We start from the raw sequence: 12,022 nt of genomic DNA, 5'->3' as shown, positions 1-12,022 counted from the left end.
TTGATTGTGACCAGACTTGTAGTCTCAGGTCATTTACAGAAATGCAAAAAAAAAAAAAAAAGTTTTCTGCAAGAAAAACAGTGGCATTTTATGCTTAGCAAAATAACTGCCAGCAATCGGAAAAGTAGATAGTAGTTAGCACAGTCCCAATGCAAGAAATAAAGCGTTAGCCTCTCACGGGTGCTCAGGGTCCCAGGCACTGTCCCCGCTAGGCCCAAGGGTTCAGTCGGATCCCTTAATGTCAGTGACCAAGAAAAAATCCCATTTATGTGTTTTCAAGTTCTGTTTTTAAACACTGAAAAAGTCAAGAAAGTCAAAGAAACTGTAATGCTAAAAAACTCCGTTTCTGGTGTGGAAAGTTATTCTTCACTCTTCCAAAAATATTTTCAATTTGGAAAAGACAAAAATGTTCGGAAAGGTCAGGCCTCCCATGTTCTCTCCAAAGACCCTTCTCAGTTTCCCTACAAAGTACATGTCTGTCTCCGTCTTGCCTCCTTTTGCCCACTGTTTCCCTTCTAAAAGCTCTCTTTGTTTTCTTTCGTTGTCTGCCCCACATGGTTTACTGAAGGGCTCTGAAGTTCCTCCCCAGGGCTTTCTGGTGTCTGCACTAGTCTTGAGCCTCTTGTCGCTATCTCTGTGGTGAGCTTGTTGGGATGGTTAGAAGTTCAGCGCTTGAAGCGATCAGTGAACCCAACTGGCTCACATCCTTAACTGGCCTTTTGCAGGAAGTTGAGGAGAAGCTCATGATTGTCAAGTAAGTCTAAAGGGATAGTGCAGAAAGGGAGCAAAGTTGAAAAGCAAAGTGATGAGAGGCACCAAGGGACAGAGATGGTCTCAGAACAATTTTTCAAAACCTGCTACTTCATACACCCTTATCAAAGGATAGTGCTCCAAAATCAGAATTCAGGCACTCCACCGAGAAATACCATTTCAAAGCTTTTTACTGATTGCTGAGCACTTCCAGTGATAGCATACGTGGATACAGGTATGAATGGATGGCTCAGATCTACTACCTTGTGAATCCATGGAGATGCTGTTTCTGCCTCAGGTATCTGTTTTCCTCCCACATGGTGCTTAGCCCAATACCTGGTACATAGTAGGCATTCAATAAATGTTTGCCAAATTAAATTGATTTTATAAATATATACATTTTTAACTTTGGTTTTAACAAAATAATTCTAGCCATATAATTTTTTTTATTCAACTAGTCCTTTTTAATGAAAACATAGCATGCTGCCATATGCAAAACCAACAACTTAGAAACTTGTTAAGTGTTGTTTTTCATTTCATTTGGACTGTTCAAGTCCAAATATTCTTCCTGCCTGTGATATACAAATCCTGACCATCCCCAGAAAAGCATGATTATTTTTGTTTTGTTTTACTGAATTATAATTTACATATAAAAATATTTACTCTTTTAAAGTATGTAGTTTGATGTATTTTGACAAATAACTACCAGTTATTTGACATATAACTACCATCACAGTTATACACAGCATTTCCATTGTTGCCAAAAAATGTCACATGCCCCTTTATAATCAATCTTCTTTCTCTTCCCCAGCCCTGTCAACCATTGATCTGTTTTCTGACCCTATAGTTTTGCCTTTAGAATGTCATATAAATGGAATCGTACATATATATATCTCTTTGAGTCTGACCTCTTTCACTTAGCATAATGCGTTTGAAATTCATCCATGTTGTTGCATGTTTCAATAGCTCATTCTTTATGTTAATGTACATTTTGCCTTTTGTCCAGTTTGGGGCAATTATGCATAAAATTTACATTAAAATAATATAAACATTCACATGTAAGTCTTCATATGAGCATGTTTTTATATCTCCTAGGTTTATAATTTTGAAGTTCAGTTTGTTAATTTTTTTCTTTCTGTATAAATGTGTTAGCTACCATGTTTCCCTGAAAATAAGACTTAGCCAGACCATCCGCTCTAATGCGTCTTTTGGAGCAAAAATTAATATAAGACCCAGTATTATATTATATTATATTATATTATATTATATTATATTATATTATATTATATTATATTATATTATATTATACCCAGTCTTATATTATAGTAAAATAAGACCGGATCTTATATTGATTTTTGCTCCAAAAGATGCATTAGAGCTGATGGTCCAGCTAGGTCTTATTTTCGGAGAAACACATTATTACCACACTGACTTAATTTCTTTAGCTTTATACTAAGTTTTGAAATCAGGTAGTGTACATCCTCCAACTTCATTCCTTTTCAGTTTTTTGGTTGTTCAAGGTCCTTTGCATTTTCATTTAGGATCAGCTTGGCACTTTCTACGGAAAAGCCTGGTGGGATTTAGAAAGTAATTGCATTGAATCTGTAGATAAGTTTAGGGAAACTATCTTAACAATATTGTCTTCTAATCCATAAACACAGTATATCTCTCCTTTTATTTACATCTTTTAAAATTTTTCTCATTAACATTTTCATTGTATAGATCTTGCACATATTTTGTTAAAAATTTCCCTAAGTATGTTTTTCATGCTTTTATAGTTTCTAATTTAACTTTCTGCTTGTTCATCGCCAGAATGTATAAATAAAATTCATGTTTATGTTGACCTCATATTCTGATACCTTGCAAAACTCATTAATTCTAGTAACTGTTTTAGATTCTTTGTTCTCTATGTAGATGATTGTGTTTTCTGTGAGTAGAGGTGGCTTTATTTCAGCATTTCCGATTTGTATGCCTCTTTTTTTTTGTTTTGTTTTCTTGGCTTATATTTCACTAATACTGATGGTGAGTAGGAACGGTGAGGGTGGACGTCTTCCTTTACTTCTGCTCTTATGGGAAAGTGTTCAGACTTTAACAATGAAGGCTAACTGTGGGTTTTTCATATATGCCCTTCACCAGTTTCAGGGACACCATTGTTTTTAATCTGTCTTTTTCTGTGTATGTGTATGTGCCTCGTTTTTGAATGCTTTTTCATGTATATCACTAGGGTGCTAGTATAAAACAACTTATTATAATTTCTGCCACTGAGGTCTTTTGTTAGCAAACCAAAGTATATCTGTCCTGAAGCTAGACTTTTATTTTTTAATATTTCTCCAATTTCTAGCAATATTGGGTACTTTCTTATCTAATCCACCTGGTGATCTAGGTGGTCCCAATGTGCCCAGCTAAGAGTTCTCTTCCACATAACAATGCAGTTCTTTTCAAAAGTCAGGGGACTTGTCTCTTTCATTGAGCAATGTCTCTTTGTTCCCACCAAAAGCAAGTGACATCATTGAACATGCGATATGATTCATTCTGGTGTCAGCATTTATTCATCGTCACTACCATAACTTAGTGCAGCTGCTATATGGTAATGTCTTCCAGGAGACTGCATAAACAAGCCTGTCTGTCACCAGCCCGTAATCACATTCTCCTTGTGTCCAAGGACAGCCCATCAGACTGCTCTGATATCACTGGCATTTAAAATCGAAGCATTTTTTGCATAAATAGATAGATACACAATTGACCTTGAATAATGCAGGGGTTAGAGGCACTGACTCCTACACAGTCAAAAGTCCACATATAACTTTTGACTCTTGCAAAACTTAAGTTGTCCCTCAGAAGCTATGGGGAATTGGTTCCAGGAGCACTCCCCCACCCCCCAAGCAGATACCCAAATCCACAGATGCTCAAGTCTCCTGTATAAAATGGCAGTAGATTAGTGCATACAGTTGGCCCTCCGCATCCACAGACTCCCAACTGCAGGTGGAATACAGTACAGGTATTTACTAAAAAAAATCTGTGTATAAGTGGACCCACTCAGCTCAAACCTATATTGTTCAAGGGTCAACTATATATATATATATTTTTTATTTTTATTTTTTTTTTAAATAGGTATGTGAAAGCAAGAATAGCCTTGGAATGATTTAAGGCTGATAATGTCTCTCTCACTCTCTTTCCATTCATTTTCTCATATTGAAAGAATCCCAAGGCAGTTGAGCCCCAGACCAGTTTGTGATCTCACGTCCTGATAGGTTTGTTATTAAACGGTTACCAGTTACCTTTTTTTACAGAGGAAGCAGAACTCAGACAGTTATTTCTAAACCCTGGCTCCTTTCGATAAGACTTTACCCACAGACTAGCGTTCCCAGCCGTCAGGAAAGCCCCAAGTGCAGGCAGTGGAAAGCGTTCCCCTGAGTTGCTTTGAGTGAGCGCTCTCTAAGACCTCACAACTAAAGTGGCAGGTCTTGCATAGTGTGTGATGTGCTTTGACATCCTCGTAAAAGGAATATTTGGATGGTGTGGCGTTTAAGTCAGGATTGCAAGTAAGTGCCCCAAATACACCCATCTGTTTCTCCCAGATGACTTCACAACAGTGATGAGAACAATACCTTGCTTCCCCGTTGGCATGTGGGTGTTCACGTGTGTATGGCCCGGTTGGTTTAAAGGACTTTGTGAGGGAAAGAGATCGGTAAAATCTAAATTTCTCTAAGGAAAGACACGTTAACCACGTGCATTGCATTTAGAGATGAAAAAAGGAAACTGAAAAGTTGGTTGGGAGATGGTATGCTATTTGCAGGTGTATGCTATTCGAGACCTCGTACTCCACCGTTGTCAAGGAGTATTCAAACAGACTTCTGCAAACCAGCTAGTTTTCTCTTTTTGATTTGAAACTGGCTGTGTCACTCACATGGGATTGAGCAAGATTCGTGAAGAGGTTGCCTTTGGTAGCTTCCTGGTGTGGGAATGCACGCGCATGTGCACACACACGCCTCTCAGTAACCTTCTCCCTCTCCTACCCCGGCCCAAAGCGAGACTCCTTGACAAGAATGATGACACTGCCACTGGCTCCCCAGAGCCTGCTGTCTGCCCTTCACACAGGATCTACACCAGAAAATATTGGAAGGAAAATAAGATGTCCTCAGTGTCCCCACTGTCTTCCCAAGATTCTCCTTGTAAATATTATTTCTGTTGAGCCCCCACACTCTGCTGTTAGGATTCCTAGGCCGTCCGCACTTTGAGGTATGCATTGCTCCCTCCCTTACTTCATTCAGGCCTCTGCATGTCACCTTATCAAAGGGGAGACACCCCCACCCCATCGCTCTCTGTCCCCTCGCCCTGCCTTGTTTGTTCTCATAGCCCTTGTCATCACCGTCATATTGTGTATTTATTTATTTAATCAGATTTAATGTATTCACAATGCATCCCCAGCACTCTGAACAGTACATGGCACATCTAGAGCACTCAGTCAGTGCTTGTGATAAATGAACAAATGCAACTTATTTTCCAACCTGTGAACCTGAGTTCCCCAAGAGCCTTATTGTTAGACTAGGTCATCCCCAGGCCCACAGACACACTAAGCGTCGCCTATAGAGAGGATAACTGATAGGTCTTGATAAGTTTTCAACTGGATGTAGATACTGGTATATTTAATAAAATTCGTTTAGAAACATCATGCAAGGATTTTGATCATTACGTATTTTCTCAGTTACTGCTTACCAGAAGAAGTACAGCTCCCAGGATTGTGTTTAATTTTTTTATATTTCCCCATACACAATTTTTTCACCATAATATCTATATTTTTAAGATTGTCTTATACATTATAAAGATAGGAAATGACTGATTTTAGGGATTACTAGGCCAAATATAAAGTATAACTTGATCTTAGTTACTTTGGTTTGCCTTAAAGCAAAAGGTCTGTGGTACGATGGCCGTTATCAAGAACACACCTTTTGAGATATCTGAGACTTGTTCCTTTAAAGGCCAACACAGTTGTCCCTTGGTATCCAAGGGGGACTGGTTCCAGGAACCCCAGAGATACCAAAATCCAAGAATGTTCAAGTCTCATATAAAATGGTGTCATATTTGCAGTTATTAACCTACGCACATCCTCCTGTATACTTTAAATCATCCCTAGATTATTTATAATACCTAATACTATATATAAACACCATGTAAATAGTATAGGGAATAATGACAAGAAAAAAACGTCTGTACATGTTTAATACAGACACAGCCATCATCGCGCACATCAGCAACAACGTAACTTTTGTTAATGTTTTTGATCTGCGGTTGGTTGAATCCACGGATGCTGAACCTATGACTATGGAGGGCCAACTGCACCTGGTTTTCTCTTTTCTTATATTTTACACAGTCTTTGAGATGAAAATGCCACAGTTTTGAGAATATCATTTTAAGTGTTTTGTCCTCTGTATTTATCATTTAGGAAGGCCTTACTTAATAGTCCCCTTTGAGGCCAGTCTTTGTTTCAAGCGACATAGCACCCCTTCACCTGCTGAAAAAGCCAGAAAGGGAAATTCTCCTGCCTGGTGGAAGCAGAACTGATCTCATTTGACCCTCTCAGCCCAGAAAATCAGTGATCACACCATTGCAAACACAGCTGTTTCTACTTCTTACACTGGTTTCAAGTTGTGAGGACTTCCGCAGTGGTGTCAGTGTCCAGACTATCTGGTTAAAACCCAACAGGTGGAAGAAGCCAGATTTCTTCCATACCACAGATCCATACAAGAAAATGGTGAAAGCAGGTGCCTTATCACCCATATTACTTTCCTAACACTGCTGTAATGTAACCAAGTGCCACAAACTGGGTGGCTTAAGACAATAGAAATTTATTGTCTCACAGTTCTAGAGACTAGAAGTCCAAAATCAAGGTGTCAGTAGGGCTTGTTCCTTCTGAGGGGTCTGAGAGAGAATCTGTTCCATGCCTCTCCTAGCTTTTGGTGATGACGAGCCATCTTTGGTCTTCCTTCGATGTAGACGCATCACTCCAATCTCTACTTCTGTCTTCGTGTGGCCTTCTCCCCTGTGTGTCTCTATCTCTTCTTATAGGGACACCGGTCATACTGGATTATGGCCCACCTTCAGGACCTCATCTTAACCTGATTACATCAGCAAAGACCCAAGTAAGGGCACCGTCACTGCTGCCCCGAGTTGGGACTTCAACTTAGGTTTTTGGAAGACACAGTTTAACCAATAACACCATCTAATTACCATTTTATTAAGATGGTAATTGTAAATCAAGTTAGCCCCAGCATAAGCCCCATAAAAATGGACTTGCTGATTTTATGGTGAAAAAAATTACCAAAAAGAAAAGAAATTAAACAAGGCACACTAAAGTGAGGGATAAACAAATTCACCGTTCTTACCTCTCCATAATTAATACGGATTTTCAATATTTTTGAAAAATATAATTACAACATAACTCTAGAACAATGAACTAATGGAATACCTTCCCTCCACCTTCTCATTTATAGTAGAGGTTGGCTTTCTTATTTTACCTTTCTGTGCCCAGCACACAGAGCTCTCAGGTGGCTTAGTGATCTGAGGCTCCAGATGGGAAATTTTAGAACCTTGTCACTGAGCCTACTCAAGGAACCAGCCCTCCCAAGTGCCCTGTGCCCTTGAATGCCAGGACCCTGCCATGCCCTATCTGGATGGACCACCCATGCTCTCGGGCAAGGCCAGTGATTCCCAACTGTTTTGAGGACGAGGACTCCATTTTACAGAAATACTTTTCATGGCTACCTAAAGTGATAGCAGTGTACAGCCCTTTATTTAATAAAAGCTACTCTGCATTCTGTTTCATTAATCATAAGTATATTTGGAAATAATGAACATATGAGAACTAAAAATTTTCAATTTGTGAAATAAACTATTTTGCAAATATGAGTGTTTTTCTTTGGATAGTTATGAGGACTATCCAAACTTAGTCTTTACTAATGTACCAGATATTTATTGAGCACCTAAAAGTAAGACACTTATAGGAGCTATAATAATGGCTTAAATAGAGTTTAAAAGGTAGAAGTCTATTGATTAATTAATGACATTTATGAATAAGAATATGTTATTAGAGAATTACAATCAGAGCACTTCCGGAATTGAGACTATGCATTTCAATGGACACTCTTTTGGTAAAAGTTAAAATTCTTCATGCATATGACTTGATTACATGTTGTTACAACTAGGTTACAAATACCTATTAAATATAAACGCCCTACACTTAATACGGGACTTTGCATTTTACTGAGTACTTTCATGTGCATTGTCAGCCGATAACGCCCACATCTCTCGTCTCCAAAGTTAGATTACAGCATCATGTTTTAAGGTATTACAACCTTCCTTGCCTTTCTTTCATTAAAAGTTTGACTCTTTAATATCACCATATAATTATGTTTACATGAAAAATTGGAAATAAGACATAGAGTCTCCATATGTTCCTTTCAGCCTGGGTGGCTAACTGGCTTATAACAGTCAGTGCATGAAAATGGCCTAGATTGAATAAATTAGCAAAATCACAAAAGGAAACCACTGTAGGAAATAGTTTTACACATGTAATTGCTGAAATCCTCTAGTGAATGTGTCAATCTGTACTAACTAAATAAATTTGTTTATAGACATGTTCTGTATTAGCTTCCACTCTTTCACAGCCCTTTGCCAAACAAAATCCCACTAGAAGTAGGATGTTCACACCCGAGTAGGAGTTTCTTGGATAAATATTTTTACTATATGGAGACCAAAACCACTTCTACAAATTTCTGACTTTGATTGAAATAGTATATTTCTTTAGCTTTTTTCCTCCCATCTTTTCTCCTGGCAGCTACTCATGCATCAGCTTACCTCCTCTCATCTCCCAGGGCTGTGGTAACAACAGGCTGGCAGCGTGCACAGGGGCCAGTGGAGCCTGAGAGTGATGGGACCTGAGAGTGATGGGACCAGCCTCCTCAATCGCCACCATCACCATCTGGACTGGACAGGCAGAGAAATGTTCATTTGCTAAACAGCTTTTCTTCCTCTCTCTTAAAACCTGGCTGACATGATTCATTGAATGAATTTTAGCATAAAGATTATACATTCTAAGGCTATACTTTATATTGTAGAATGCCTGCTTATATTATGAATAGAATACATAAAGGTAGAATTCATTCAGCCCTTCCACAAGAAATCATGGTGAGAGTTACTGAAATATAACAGCCATATTCTTTCATAAGGATGACTCTGATCTCTTGTCAACCAGTTTGGAACAAGAATCTCAACTGACTTCTTAATTCTTTAGAGCTGGCGGCTGAATTTTTCTTAGGCTTTCTAAAGATCTATTTTTTAGATTTGGATGTTTACTAATAAATCAAAATATTTCCAAAGAAAGTATTTTGAATAGTTATAACTTCTGTTAAAAGTGAAATTAAGAACATTTTTCTTTAATGTGCTGAGCCTCAGCCTCTCTGTTTTTGAGAGACAGTGTGAACCGTAAATAGAACTGAACAATAGTGTGATGGGGTGATCTGGACCAGTGCAGTGTCCTTTTTACTGTGACCCAAGTAGCCCACCTTTGAGGATGAATTGGAATAATACCCAATAAAATGAGCTCTGTCACTGCCATATAAGTACTATATCTTTCTAGGTCTATATTTCCATATCGCAGGAGATTTAGTCACCCACTATGACCATTCTGTTCAAATTCATCTTTTACACTGGAGAACACACTTTGATGATTTTATTTTGGAGATAAATTTTCAAAATGGTTAAGGCAGATTGTCAGTGTCTGTGGCAAATTCCATTAAGACAACTCTGTTCTAGAACTGTAGGTGTGCAGTATGTACAGGGACAAGAGTATGTTTGTGGTGCCTCGAGCCCACCTTATTGGGGAAGGAGACTCAAAGGCATGGAGGAGACGTGCCTGTCATGGTCACGACACAGCAGTTCAATTTTGTAATAAATGCCTGCAGAGAGTATCCCAATATTTTCAAATACCTTATTTTTTATAACAGTTTTAGGTTCACAGCAAAATTAAGTGGAAGGGACAGATATTTCCCATATACCCCTTGACCCACATAGGCATATCCTCCCCCATTATCCACACCCCTCATCAGAAGCATGCATTTGTTATAATTGATGAACCCACAAGGACACATCACTGTCACCCAAAGTCCATAGTTTACATTAGGGTTCATTCTTGGTGTTGAGCAGTCTGTGGATTTGGACGAATATATAACATGAATTCACAATTGTACTACCAGAATCCTTTACCCTAAAAATTCTCTGTTCAGGCTATTCTTCCCTCCATCACCCCCATTACCTGGCAACTACTGATCTCTCACTTTCTCTATAGTTTTGCCTTTCCCAGAATGTTATATACTTGGAGTCATATATTGTGTACCCTTTTCAGATGGCCTTATTTCACTGAGTAATAAGCATTTAAGTTTTCTCCATGTCTTTTCATGGTTTAATATCTCATTTCTTCTTAGCGCTGAATAAATGTACCACTGTCAGAATGTGCCACAGTTTATTTATCTAGTCACTTACTGAAGGACATGTTGGTGGCTTCCAAGTCTTGGCAAGTCTGAATGAAGCCGCTATACATACCCATATGCAGGCATTCGTGTGGACATACGTTTTAAACTCCTTTGGGTAAATAACCAAGGAGTGCAAATGTTGGATGGTAAGAGTATGTTTAGTTTCATGAGAAACTGCCAAACTGCCTTTCAAAGTGGCTGCGTGTACCATTTTGCATTCCCACCGGCGATGAATGAGATTTCCTGTTGTTCGACATCCTCGCCAGCGTTTGGTGCTGTCAGTGTGCTGGATTTGGGCCATTCTAATCAGTGTGTAGTGGTGTCTCATTGTTTTAACTTGCATTTCCCTGATGATAGATGACGTGGGTCATCTTTTCATTTGCTTATTTGTCATCTGTCTATCTTCTTTGGCGAGAGTCTGTTAAGGTCTTTGGCCCATTTTTTAATCAGATTGTTTTCTTACTGTCTAATTGTAAGAGTTCTTTGTATATTTCGTATAACAGTCCTAATATTTTACAAATATGTTCTCCCAGTCGGTGGCTTGTCTTTTCATGCTCTTGACCGTGTCTATTACAGAGCAGAAATTTCAGTGAAGTCCAGCTTATCAATTTTTTTCTTTCATGGATTGTGACTTTGATGGGGTATCTAGAAAGTCGTCACCAAACCCAAGGTCATCTAGATTTCCTCCTGTTACCTTCAAGGAGTGTTCTCGTTTGCATTTTACATTTAGGTCTATGATCTGGTTTCAGTTAATTTTTGTGAAGGGCTTAATACCTATGACTAGATTCATTTTTTGCATGTGTGTTTCCAGTTGTTCCAGCGCCATGTGCTGAAAAGACTATCTTTGCTACATTTTATTCTCTTTGTTCCTTTGTCAAAGATCAGTTGACTATATTTATATGGATCTATTTCTGGACTTTCTATTCTGTTCAGCTGATCCATTTGTCAGTACCACACTATCTTTTGCCAGTACCACACTATCTTGATTACTGTAGCTTTATAATAAGTCATGGAGTTGGGTAGTGTCAGTCGTCCGACTTTGTTCTTCTCTTTCAATATTATATTGGCTATTCTGGGTATGTTGCCTCTCCATTTAAACTTTAGAATCATTTTGTCAATGTCCACAAAATACCTTGCTAGGATTTTGATTGGAATTTCATTAAATCTAATAGATTGTTAGGAAAAACTGACATCTTGACAATATTGAGTCTTCCTATCCATGAACATGGATTATGTCTCCATTTATTTAGGTCTTTGATTTTTTTCATTAGAGGTTTGTAGTTTTCCTCATAAATAGCTTGTACATATTTTGTTGGCTTTATATTTTATTTTATTTGGGTGCGGTGCTAATGTGTAAATGGCAATGTGTTTTAATTTCAAATTCCACTTGTTCTTTACTGGCATTTAGAAAATTATTTACTTTTGTATATGAACCTTATATCCAGCAACCTTACTGTATTCACTTAGTTTCAGGAGTGTTACTGTCTATTCTTTCAAATTTTATACATACATGACCGTGTCATCTGCAAACAAAGGCAGTTTTATTTCTTCCTTTCCAATCTGTAGCCCTTTCTATTTCTTTTTCTTGTCTCATTGCATCAGCTAGGACTACCAGCACAGTGTAGGAAAGCGGCAATAACAGGGAACATCCTTGCCTGATTCCTGATCTTAGTGAGAAAGCTTCTAGTTTCTCATCCTTAATGAGGATGTTAACCATAGAGTCTTGGTAGATACTCTTTATCAAG

At 38.2% G+C, this 12,022-nt stretch overlaps 1 protein-coding gene across 3 annotated transcripts in view; it reads left to right on the top strand.

The window, feature by feature from the left end:
- Positions 1-12,022, top strand: part of SUPT3H (SPT3 homolog, SAGA and STAGA complex component) — a 464,238-nt gene that overhangs the window by 417,616 nt on the left and 34,600 nt on the right. The gene's annotated exons all lie outside the window — the stretch shown is intronic.

The sequence above is a fragment of the Rhinolophus sinicus genome, linkage group LG05, assembly GCF_036562045.2.
Source record: "Rhinolophus sinicus isolate RSC01 linkage group LG05, ASM3656204v1, whole genome shotgun sequence".
In the NCBI taxonomy this organism is placed as follows: Eukaryota; Metazoa; Chordata; class Mammalia; order Chiroptera; family Rhinolophidae; genus Rhinolophus; species Rhinolophus sinicus.
Note: the sequence above shows the minus strand (reverse complement) of the source record. Positions and strands in the feature narration are given on the sequence as shown.